Here is a 14,127-nt window from a genome sequence, read left to right as displayed (position 1 = left end):
TCGTTGACTTCTTATATTACTCCGGGATGATTGTCGGTCGGAACGAGCAGATGAATAAGGTTTCGAATTTTGAGATAGTATATAATAATGGCGAGATATTCAGGAAATGATGGTGAAAATGGTGTTTCGGACTGGTTCGCCGGTAAGTGTTTCAGGTTCTTCGCCAATAGTTGAATTCGGTTGGTGGAAGGGATCGCCTTCTTCGCGTCTCCATTGATTAAGTCGATTACGAACCCATTAGATGAATTGGGGATGGTTAATTGGTTGATTCATTCCAGTGACGGTGCTTTCGGAGCTTAGGTGAACATCCATGTCGGAATAGCTGTCGGATTCCGAAGAATTTGAACTAGTGGCGAGCTCCATTTCATACGATTGAATAAAGGATTTTTCGATATAAAAATGATTTTCGGCTATCGGATGGTATTCAAATTACATACAATATATATATATATATATATATATATATATATATATATATATATATATATATATATATATATATATATATATATATATATATATATATATATATATATATATATATATATAGAACAAAAGATTTCGTAGATTAAGTAGGAATTTACGGAATATGTCAGACAAAGTTACAGTAACAGATACGCTAAGATATGAATTAGCAGATACGCTAAGATATGAATTTTGTCTATACACTATTCATGCAATCAATGCAGTATGATGTGTCTAGACTAAGAATGATAAGCAAGTGATTCCCTAAGAACGATTAGCAGGTAATTTTCGACAAGGAATGATAAGCAAAACTTTTGACATGCAGACACGGTCGAAGTCCAGACCCACTAATGCATCTAAACAACTATTAGTTAGACACACTAATGCAAGACCTGGTTCGCTAAGACCACCGCTCTGATACCAACTGAAAGGACCCGTCCTAATCCATCTGGACGAATACATTACATTTGGTTACATCGCGAGGTATTTGACCTCTAAATGATACATTTTACAAACATTGCATTCGTTTTTAAAAGACAAACTTTCATTACATTGAAAGTTGACAGGCATGCATACCATTTCATAATATATCCAAAGTATCAATAACTTAATAATAATCTTGTTGAACTCAACGACTCGAATGCAACATCTTTTGAAATATGTCATGAATGACTCCAAGTAATATCTCTAAAATGAGCAAAAGCACAGCGGAAGATTTCTTTCATACATGAGAATAAACATGCTTTAAATTGTCAACCAAAAGGTTGGTGAGTTCATTAGTTTATCATAAACATTCATTTTCATCATTTTAATAGACCACAAGATTTTCATTTCTCATAAATACACATCTCGTATCAGGCATTTCGCAAACTGCATAGAGATAAAAAATCATTCATATGGTGAACACCTGGTAACCGACATTAACAAGATGCATTTAGAATATCCCCATCATTTCGGGACACTCATCGGACATGATAAACTCGAAGTACTAAAGCATTTCAAATTCCAGAATGGGAGTTGTTAGTTCCCGTAGATCTACCATTAGGATTCGCGTCAATTAGGGGTGCACTAATTCTCAAAATTAGTGATGTTCCCTAATTCTTAGGCTACCAAGCTAAAAGGGGCATATTCGATTTCGATCATTCAACCATATAATGTAGTTTCAATTACTTGTGTCTATTTCGTAACACAGTTATAAAACGGCGCATGTATTCTCAGTCTCAAAAGTATATATTGCAAAAGCATTTAAAAAGGAAGCAAATGAAACTCACAATACAATATTTTGTAGTAAATATATTCATACGACGATACTGAACAATGCAGGGTTAGCCTCGGATTCACGAACCTATATCATTTGTGTATTCATTAATACATATAATCGTAATCGAACAATTTCATATATTATAACTTTATATATTATTTATTTAATTTGTATATATATTTGAAAATGATTATTATTTATATAGTTATATATATACATATATATATATATATATATATATATATATATATATATATATATATATATATATATATATATATATATATATATATTAAAAATTGTTAATATAATATATTCATACTTTTATGTAATATTATTTATGAGTATATTTTTATATATTTAATAATATAGTAATTAAAAGTTTTATTTGATTATAATGATAATATTAATAATAACATTACTTCTAATAATAATTATAATAAGAATCATAGTAATAATATTAGTGACATTAATAATAATACTTGTAACAATATTGATTTTACTGTTAATGATAGTCATGATACTGATTTTAGTATTTTATAATAATAATATTCGTGATAATAATATTACTTATGTCAATATTAACAATTCTATTATTTAAAAAAAATATTAATACTAATATTTATGAAAATGATAATAATTTATATTACCTTCGTAATAATAATAATAATAATAAACATATTCATAATAATAATATTACAGCTTTTAAATTCAATAATTATATCATATTTAATACTTATAATAATAATAATAATGTATATAATACTTGTAATTATAATAACAACATTTATAATACTTATAATAATAATAATTATAATACTAATTATAAGACTAATTCTAACAATAACATTAATGATCATAATGATAATAATTATAATAATAACAATAATAATTTATAATAACAATAATAATAATAATAATTAATAATAATAATAATAATAATCATAATAATAAATAAAATAAATAAAGACTACCTTAGAATGTTTTTCCAAAAAAATATGCGCACGACCGGGCTCGAACCCGAGACCTCGCGCTCACCCGCACACTCCCTAAACCATCTGCACCAATATGTTTTTTTGATTAATCACCGATTCCAATTATTTTAACACATATTTCTGTTTTTTTTTTCTCTTTCGACATCATCAACTCAAATCAAATCGATTAAATCTTTCACAATTGAAACAATCAGGGACTAAATAGCTTATACTCCTCATTTGAAATAGAAGTAATCAATTTAAATGAATTAAATCATTAAAAACAATTTTCAGCCATTCTTGCTGTATTCGTTTTAGAAAATGAAGAATACATATTTGATTTTGAAATCTAACACGTTTTAAGTTGTGATTTCAACATGAATTATATTCCAAATCTTTATTAGAAACTTTCTGATTCCTTAATTGATTCTAAAACATCATCTTGAATTCGAATTTCATCAAGAACGAAACGTTTGACTTTTTAATCCTAAACTTTGACTCCAAAATTCGTAGTTGATAGAAAGAATTGGAACATGAAATTTTGTAGAAAGATCTTTTAAAATATTCCTAACAAAATGGCATTTTTACATTTTGAAGTTTATTTCAAATTCGAGCTTTTTAATGAATGGGGTAAGAGCAGAGCATATACCTGTTGTTCTTCCCCCTTTTTTTTATTAAATTCGATAATTTAAAAGTTGCAAAAGATAATTGGGGTTGGTAGTTGATAATGTAGTCGAATGGTCTCGTTTACACTGATTGGGATTGAGTTATAGCATTTTAAGGGTCGACAAGAAATTTTTCAAAACAGTCACAGAATATTGAGCTCGTACAGAAATATTGAAAATTAATAAAAAGTTGAGAGGGATGGCAAACTGAATTTGGAGTTTACTGCTACTGAAATCGTTCTAATTCAGATTCTAAAGACAGGATCCAAAATCCTCTACAGATTGATAATGATATTAAATGGATTACATATCTATCCTATATTTAATTAATAATACTAACTTTAATATTAGTACTAACTTTAATATATATATTTTAATTAATAATACTAACTTTAATATTAGTATTAATATTTATTGTAATAATAATGAAAGTAATAATAACAATATTTTAACTTGGGATTACTTTTAATATATTAACATTTCAATTCTATTAATTATGTAATATTTAATGATTATATACTATGTATAATTGAATTCTTATACATTACAATATACATATAATCATAATCATATATGGAAATCATATATTTATATATATAGATTCATTTTAAATTACAAAAATCATTTGTATCTTATTTTAATTCAAATGATTAAATGGTACTATATTATTTCAAACTAAAGTATACACTTATATTTATATTTACATATATATATTTATTTACATATTTATTTACACACAATTGTTCGTGAATCATCGGGAATAGCCAAAGGTTAATTGAATACATGTAAACAGTTTCAAACATTTTCGAGACTCAACATTACAGACTTTGCTCATCGTAACGAAATCATATAAAGATTAAGTTTAAATTTGGTCGGAAATTCCCGGGTCATCACACATCAATCTTTTCTTCTGTAGATGAAGTGCGGTTGGTTCATCCTCTCGATTGAGGTGTTTTCAAGAATCATGAAAGGTTTGAATGCAGATTTTAATCATCAAGATACAAATGAGGTTTAAGATGAAATCAAGTGGCAAACTTGAAGAAATGTTTAGTTTCATATGTTATAATCAGTATTTTAATTCATTTTAATTGTCCAATGTTAATAGTTCACAGTTAGTAGTCCAGAGTTAGTAATTCAATAATTCATATATAATATTCGAAGTAATTAATACGTGTCGTGACCCATTGTATACATGTCTCAGACTCGATCATAACTCAAAGTATATATATTATTTTAGAATCAACCTCAACCCTTTATATGCTAACTCGAGCATTACCGCGATATAGAGTGACTTACGGTTATTTCAAATAATATATATAGATGACGCCGATATGATATGTCAAAACATTGTATATGTGTCCCGACGATGTTTAAAGTGTGTAAAATAAATAACAGAAATTAAATGACGATAAATAAAATTGCGAGAATTAAAATTGCGATAAATAAAGTGAGATAATTAAATTGCGATAATTAAAATATAATAGGGAATTAACAGTTAGCTAGGAACAGTTAGCTAGGACTTTGTTAGCGTGGATTCGTAAAAAAATTTCTCATAGTTAATTTGTTTGTTTCTAATAAATTTTATTTTGTCAAATGTTTTCTTCATTATGTCACTTGTTGGATTCTGATGGGTCAAAATCCAAATATGAAATTAAATGAAAATGGTTATTCTGCGGTGAATGGATACGTATATCTGTGGATATAAGTAGAATAGTAAATGACTGTTGAATCAGATTCGAAGAATGTACAGTGTAACTTATTAATGTGAAATTTAAATAATCCTCGCGTGTTACCTACCCGTTAAAATATTTTCACCATTAACAGTTTGTACAGAAGAAATTTTAATTACAATCTTTATGAAAACATATATACATATATATTTTCTTCAGATGTAATCATGGATTTAATGAGTTAATATGATATTAATCTCATTTGATTTATCGTTATAACTAGAATACATAATCTCTAAAATATTAGAAATTATCTAATCGTCATATAGAACGAAGATAAATGATGTAGAACGATTCGTAGAACGATGATTATGCTCGAGGTACATAATGAGATGTTGAGGCATGTGATGTTGAAACTTGGGTTGTTGGTGGTACTGGTATTGATGTTGGTGGTAATGTTGGTGCCGGTGATGTTGATGAAGCTGGTACGTTTTGCACCATATTTTCCAAGGCTACAACTCGGGCGCGAATCTCGTTGACTTATTACTCCGGAATGGTTGGCGGTTGGAACAAGTGGATGAATAAGGTTCAGAATTTGGGATATCATATAATTGTTATGAGATATCCTGGTAATGAGGGTGAATATGGTGTTTTGGATAGGTTCGCGGTAAGTGCTTCAAGTTCTTCACCAAGAGGTGAATTCGGTTGGTGGAAGGGATCGCCTTCTTCACGTCTCCATTTATTAAGTCAACTACGAACCTGATGTGTGCGAGGTGTGTATAAAATACTATTTATTTTTACAAGGAAATACTATTAAATACGATACAATTTTACACAAGTGATTTATTTATTTATAGAATGGATATACCTAAACCTTGCTACAACACTTATAGGCAGTGTACCTAATCGTACAGTAGTGTAGTTTTTAATAAGTCCGGTTCATTCCACAGGGATCTTTAAAACAAGCTTAACGCTATATTTTTTTTAAAAACTATAATTTTAAAAATACAAAAATATATATAAGTAGTATTATTATTATAAAAGGGGGTTTTTACCGTTTAATGACCGGTTTGTCGATTTTAAAACTTTAGTCGCAGTTAAAACCTAATGTAAAATATTAAAAATAAATATAACTTAATTTAAAGCGTAAAGTAAATAACGATAATGAAATTGCGATAAATGAAATTGCGATAAAATAAAATTGCTATAATTAAAGAGTACGATAATTAAAAATGCAATTAAATAAAATGACAATAAATAAAAGTGCGATAATTAAAAATGCAATTAAATATGAAATATATAAATTATGCTTATTTAAACTTCCGTAATCATGATGTTTGACGTGTTGATTTTAGTTTTAATACCATGAGTTAATTGTCCTTTGTCCTGGATTATTCGATATGTCCATACGGATTTGTCCATAATAGTCCATCAGTCATAATCATAAAGTGCAAAAGTCTTCGTCAAATTATTCTTATTCCCGAAGTCAAATATTCCAACTAATTGGGGATTCGAATTGTAACAATGTCTTAATACTTTGTTTAATGAATACACCAGGTTATCGACTGCGTGTAGTCCAAGGTTTAACTACTTTGTTAACAATTACACCAATTACCCTTAAATGTAATCCACCCCTGTTTCAACAAGACTATTAACTATTAATCCAGTTTCGTGTCCGGTAAAATGAACAATTATTGGTATTTATAGATATCCCGCCCACCGTACCCAGTCAAGCGTATGTGGTTATATATAAATACGTCAAATTATAAGTCTATATATTAAATCAACGAGGTATCATTTAGTTAATATAAAACCCATTAATAGCCCATAGTCTAATTTCTACAAGTGTCGTTCTTTTATCTAAACCCCAATTATGGTACATGTGACAACCCGGAAATTTCCAACCAAATTTAAACTTTAATCTTTATATGTTTCCGACACGATAAGCAATATTTGTTAAGTTAAATTTCAAGAATTTTAAACTATGTTCATACATTCATTCAACCTCGACCAAGTTCCAACGATTCACGAACCATTAAACGAATATGATTATATATGTATATGTGTATATATATTATAACCTGAAACGTAAACAAAATATTAGATTAAATACTTTACATGATTGTATCTGTTTTAAAATGTTTATCAATGGAATTAGAAGATAAGATCAAATGATTGAATTATCAGATATATTGAATTATGATTACAAGTCTCTGTTGAAAGGCCCACGTTGATTTGAGAAATCTTTCCATTTTAACAATATTCGAAAAATGGTAAAGTGATTTATAAATAAGAACAAATTGTCAATCATTGAGAACTAGACAAAGGATAGTGGAAGATTGAATCTCATAAAGACTCGATTGATCTATTTAGTTTCAAACGTACAAAAACGTTTTCAGTTTAAAAAGAACTTTATTATTAAAACTTATATAACTTTTATAAATATCTAGAACCACTTTTGATAACTCATTACTTAACTATTATGATAAAGATAACGATATTTATATTTTATTTTATATATATAATGATTTAAATTAATATTATATATATTTATACGCGTATTATACGTACATAGTTTTATACTTTTACTATACTTAAACTTTACCTTTACTTTATTATTACTTTACTTTAACTTTAATAATTCACTTTAATAATTCATACTTTAATAATTCACTTTAATAATTCATACTTTAATAATTCACTTTAATAATTCATACTTTAATAATCCACTTTAATAATTCATACTTTAATATTTCACTTTAATAATTCATACTTTAATAATTCACTTTAATAATTCAAAAATCTATTATAAATAGAATTCAATAGGTTTCATTATTTCATAGAAACTTGAAAATATTTTTCTCTAAACTCTCTCAATCGATTTACATATATATATTTACTCCGTATTATTTCAAGATATTATTAGTATACATAAAATATTACGACGGAGTGCTGTCCGAGTGATTTCAAAATTGTTTTTCGAGTGGGATAGGATTAATGAAATTATGGGTTATAGCTATGGAGGTGATTGAGTATGGTTCATGGGTATGCTCATGAGGTCAATATAGTGTTTATCATTTCCGTTGCGTCTACGTACCTTTCCTGCAATATTGAATCTCAATATTGATATGTGAGTACTCATAATTTAACTTTTACATACTAATAGTGTATCCCTGACTAGTGCTCGAGTATTTAGGATTATGCATGCTTGTACTTTTGATATTGCCCTTAGACAGGTTAGGTTGAATGTTGAATTAGTTATACTTGCGGTTGAGATAAGGTATAAGATATGCATGTCCTTGGAAAGCTAGCGAAAAATTAAGAACTTTTCCTTTAGATATCGAATGGTTTCGATGAACGGATTAGAAGTTATAATCAATTGAATTTTTGATATTTTTATTAAAAATGATTATTATTATCGTCGTTTTTATCGTCGTTCTAGTTTTATCTTATTATTATCATTATTATTATCTTTATCAATAAAAGGGATTTATCATTAAAAATTGTTATGTTTTTTATTATTACTATCGTTATTATCGTTAAAGTTATAATTAGTATTATTATTATTATCCAATTATTATTATTATTATTGGTATTATTATTATTATTATTATTATCATTATTAATATATATATCATTATTTAAAAATGGTTATTGTTATTGTTATTATTATTATTACTATATTATCATTAAGATAATTATTAGTATTATCGTTAATAATGTTATAGTAACTATCATTATTAATATTAGTGTAATTAAAACAAATATTTGTAACACCTAATTATTTTGATTACTATTATTATCATTATTATGAACACGATATAAAAGACGATTAAAAGCTATTAAACGAAACGATTAGGAAATAATGGGTAAGAGTATCATGATGAAATTAAAATGTTATAAGATATTGATTTAGATAAAATTATCGTTCTTATTATTTTTATCATTACTATTATTATTAAAAGTATCGTTAGTATTAAAACTATCATTTTAACAAAAATTATCATTTTAATAGAAATGTCATTGTTACTATAAAATATCATTATTATTATTATTTTAAATAGAATTATTATTTTAAAGATAATATTAAAAATTATCGTAAATATTAAAGTTATCATAATTAGAATTATCGTTTTATCTAATGTCATCTTAGTAATTATAAATATTGATATTTTTATAATAATAATTATTATTACAAAATAATACAACTTTTACTTACTATGATTATAGATATTATTTTATCAAATAAATATGTGATACAAACATATTTTACTACGTGTAATAACTTACTTTAATAATACCTATCATATTATCTTTATGATATTAAATGAACCCTATAAATTTTATTACTTAATATATATATATATATATATATATATATATATATATATATATATATATATATATATATATATATATATATATAAGTATATTTTATTATATAAATTTAATATAAAATTTTATTTATTAATAAATAAATTATATTATTTACTCTAATAAATCTTTTAAAAATATTTAAAAATATAAAACAACGATATTTAAACTATATATTAATCATGTATAGATTTTTGGAAATTATTTTGAGTCAAATTTACTTTTGTTGACTTTTGCATATTAGTCTCGAGCATTAGGATTGTGGTACACTATGACTTGACCTAATTTGTTAGACAAATATTGACCAACACATAAATATATATAATTAATTTAGGTTCGTGAATCTGAGGCCAACCTTGCACTTGTTCAATGACGTTATATGTATTTTTACTACGAAATACAATATGGTGAGTTTATTTGCCTTTTTACCCTTTATATTTTTTGGACTGAGAATACATGCGCTTTTATAAATGTTTGACGAAATAGACACAAGTAATTGAAACTACATTCTATGGTTGAATTATCGAAATCGAATATGCCCCTTTTTATTAAAGTCTGATAATCTAAGAATTAAGGAACAGACACCCTAATTGACGCGAATCCTAAAGATAGATCTATTGGGCCTAACAAACCCCATCCAAAGTACCGGATGCTTTAGTACTTCGAAATTTATATCATGTCCGAAGGAGGATCCCGGAATGATAGGGGATATTCTTATATGTATCTAGTTAATGTCGGTTACCAGGTGTTCACCATATGAATGATTATTTTTGTCTCTATGCATGGGACGTATATTTATGAGAACTGGAAATGAAATTCTCGTGGTCTATTAAAATGATGGAAATAAATGATTATGATAAACTAATGAACTCACCAACCTTTTGGTTGACACTTTAAAGCATGTTTATTCTCAGGTGTTAAAGAAATCTTCCGCTGTGCATTTGCTCGTTTTAAAGATATTACTTGGAGTCTTTCATAGCATATTTCGAAGAACGTTGCATTCGAGTCATTGAGTTCATCAAAGATTATTATTAAATCAATTTATAGTTGGATAGTGGATATTATGAAATGGTATGCATGCCTGTCAATTTTTGATGTAAAGAAAGATTGTCTTTTAAAAACGAATGCAATGTTTGTAAAATGTATCATATAGAGGTCAAATACCTCGCAATGTAATCAACTATTGTGAATCGTTTATAATGTATATGAACGGGTCCTTTCAGTACAAAGCCCAATTACCCAATTTTAATATTTAGCCCAACATCACGATTACTTCGGCATTAAATAAGCATAATAATAACTTAGCTACGAGACATTAATTTAAAAATAACATTAACCATAACTTACAGTGATTAAAAATAGCGTAGTGTTACACGGACAGAATTTCGACTTACACCCTTACAACATTCGCTAACATACCCTTATTATTAGAATTTAAAATTAAAAAAAAAAAATATATATATATATATATATATATATATATATATATATATATATATATATATATATATATATATATATATATATATATATGTGTGTGTGTGTGTGTGTGTGTGTGTGTACGAGTGAGAGATAGATAGATGGTATTATGATCAACCAAAACTGCGAAATTTATAGGCATGTGGCCAACTTTTCAGGGTCATGCGATCGCATGGAGGTAGGTAACAGCTCACATGATTTTGTTTTCTTGCTTGCCGACGTTTATAATATATAATATAATATATATATATATTAATTTTAAGAATTAATTATATATTATATTATATTCATGTGCATAGTTGACTTGTAATTTTTAGTCCGTTGCGTCGAGTGTTGAGAGTTGACTTTGGTCCCAGTTCCGGATTTTCGAACGTCCTTGCGTATAATTTAATATCTTGTATTTTGCGTTTCGCGTCTTGTACTCTTGTAATTTTGAGACGTTTCTCATCAATAATTTGAACCACTTTGATTGTACTTTGTACTTTTGAGCTTTTTGGTCATTTGCGTCTTCAATTCATCGAATCTGTCTTTTGTCTTCACCTTTTATTATTTAAACGAATATTACTTGTAAATAGAATAATTGCAACTAAAAGCTTGTCTTTCTTGAGAGATAATGTTATTAAATATATGTTCGTTTTTAGCATTATCAAATATTCCCACACTTGAGCGTTGCTTGTCCTCAAGCAATATAATCTTGAAATAAAAATACTAGAATCACTTCTTTATTCTTCACACTTTGTACATCAGTGATTTTTATACGGCGGTATAAACAATGATAGTAACGATGTGGTTTACAGTCTCACATGACTATGAAAATTTAGATCCTTAAGGAAATTGGATCTTTATGAAAATATTTGATCTTTTGAAAATACGATCTAGCTTTTACCCTAGATAAGTTTTCCGGAATAACCCTTCACCGGTGTTTGCAAATTATTTTTGTGGGTTTTGTGGGTTTCAGATTTTGAAATTTTAGTTCAAAACTTGCGGTTTTGTGTCACCCACTTGCTAACCTTGTATTAGGAAATCAACACGTCCAGTATACTTGCTCGGTATATTACCTTTCGATAAACTACCGGTTGTAAAGGAAAGCGTTGAACAAGCAACTGTTAAGGCAATGTCCCCTGACATGCTTTTAATTATGGTCTATAACGTGTCGGATGCAATTACTATCCTTGGTAGAAGCAATAGTAAAGCTCACCCTTATAATTTTTTCGATCTGGCACAAGGTCCTGTCTTCGACCATGCTATGCAACCACCGTTCTTACGGTTGACATCCGATTTGGTTCAGGTGACCTAGTGAATTCCAGGTGAATTTTTAGAATTTTACGTACAATGGTAATGAACGCATTGAAAATGGGTTTTCAGAAAACAAATCGGTTTGTAATTTTGATCAAAATATTTTCTCGTTCAAGCTCGAGTTTAGATATTATTGAATTTCATGAGTTTGTAATTCTCAATCTTTAAAAGTCAATCTCAAGGATTGAGTAATATCAGGCTTAAAAGCTGATTTTTGATCTTTAAGGAGATTATCCTTTCTGTGGGGTCTGATTCATTAGTCTTATCAAGCTAATTTGCACGGCGTCCTCCCCATTTTACGAGACATATCCTCTCATGGTTAGGATAAGTCTGACCACTTGGCGACCCTGTTTGATGCTGAGGTCCGTGGATTTCCTGCTGATTTTAGAGATGACTTTTCTAGATTTTTCGTCAACCTACAGCTGGTCTGGACGACAACTTCATGACCTAAATCAGGAAGCGTGTGTCTTTTTCTGAAGACTTTACTTCCTTTTAATGATGGAATTGATTCATCGTGTAGCTCCATCTTTCTTTCAAATATATTACAAGAAATTGGGTAAAACTGATAAAATTATCCAAAACAAAAGTATCTTCAGTTATTTGTACAAAAATATGTGATATATGTTTTAAATAACTTGGTAAATTTTTCCCACACTTGGCTTTTATTTTCCTTTTTATTGTCCTAGATTCCATTTTAAATAAATTCTAACATTTTGGTTTGTTTCTCAATTTATGTCCTTTCCGAGGTAATAATAATTTCGGTGTTAACACCTATTATTATCGTTCATAAATATGTATAAACATGATTTTGAATTCATTTAATTAAAAATTTTGAAAATTTTACTAGAATTGGGTAGTCAGTATATAAGACTAGGGCTGTTCTTTATTATCAGAGAGCACTAGATTCTAATACAACTACTGCATTACTAGTATTTTTAATGGTAACCAAGTGTATAAGTTAAGAATTTTAAAAATCCGAAAGAATTTAAGCTCTTCCCACACTTAAGATCTTGCAATCCCCTCATTTGCAAGAAATCAGTAATAATTTAAATTATTGAGGGTGATTAGCGTAGAAAAATGATTAAATTTTACCAAAGTTTCCAAACATATTCGCGTTTGTTTGCTGAATGATAAATGGTGCACATCATTTGTTCATTCCGTCTTGTTGTTACATCACATTTGTTTTTCGTTTTGTCGTCAAAATTAGTAGCTTTTGCTGAACTTAATGCCAGTCTTTGAAAATGCGCTGTTTTACCCTATTGTGTACAATTGATAATATACATACATACAAATATAAACATGCATGGTAATTTGAAATGGGACTTTAAATCCCACTTTCAAATCAAATATGAAATATTAGTACCAAATAATAAAAATATTAAACAATACATTAATGTATCACAATATCATATGTTTAAACATAAATAAATAAAAATAATAAAAAGATAAAAATCATAGAAATCACCAACAGGAACTATATCAATCTGGATAGGGGTTCCAGTTCATGTCGTCGTCCGGGTTCCATGGTTGGTGATAGGTGTACTGGTAGGCCTGGTTAGGGTCGTAGAGAGTATATGGTGGTCTCATCTCGGGCTGGTGTGGAGGATAGTAAGCATGTCGGGTCGGAACGTAGTGATCCTGAGGTGACAGTCGGCTCATAATCTGACGCTGATGATAGTCCTATCTATCATGTTGTCGTTGCCTGGAATGCTTGTAATCATTCCGAGCTTGCCACTGATCCATCCGACTAAATCTCTCCCCGTTTGTCATATCTACCTCGTCTACACGCTGGTAGACATCAGTCATAGCCTCCCGAATGACATCCCTAATGTCATCTGCTTCCTCCATTTCCTCATCTGAAACTCTCTCTATCTGAGGATGACTACCTTCATAGGGTACTGGCTGGTTGCGTCTGCTCTTTAATACCTTAGCACCCTGATAGA

Source organism: Rutidosis leptorrhynchoides, chromosome 3 (assembly GCF_046630445.1).
Source record: "Rutidosis leptorrhynchoides isolate AG116_Rl617_1_P2 chromosome 3, CSIRO_AGI_Rlap_v1, whole genome shotgun sequence".
Classification (NCBI taxonomy): Eukaryota; Viridiplantae; Streptophyta; class Magnoliopsida; order Asterales; family Asteraceae; genus Rutidosis; species Rutidosis leptorrhynchoides.
The sequence above is the reverse complement of the archived record's forward strand: the minus strand, read 5'-3'. Positions refer to the sequence as shown.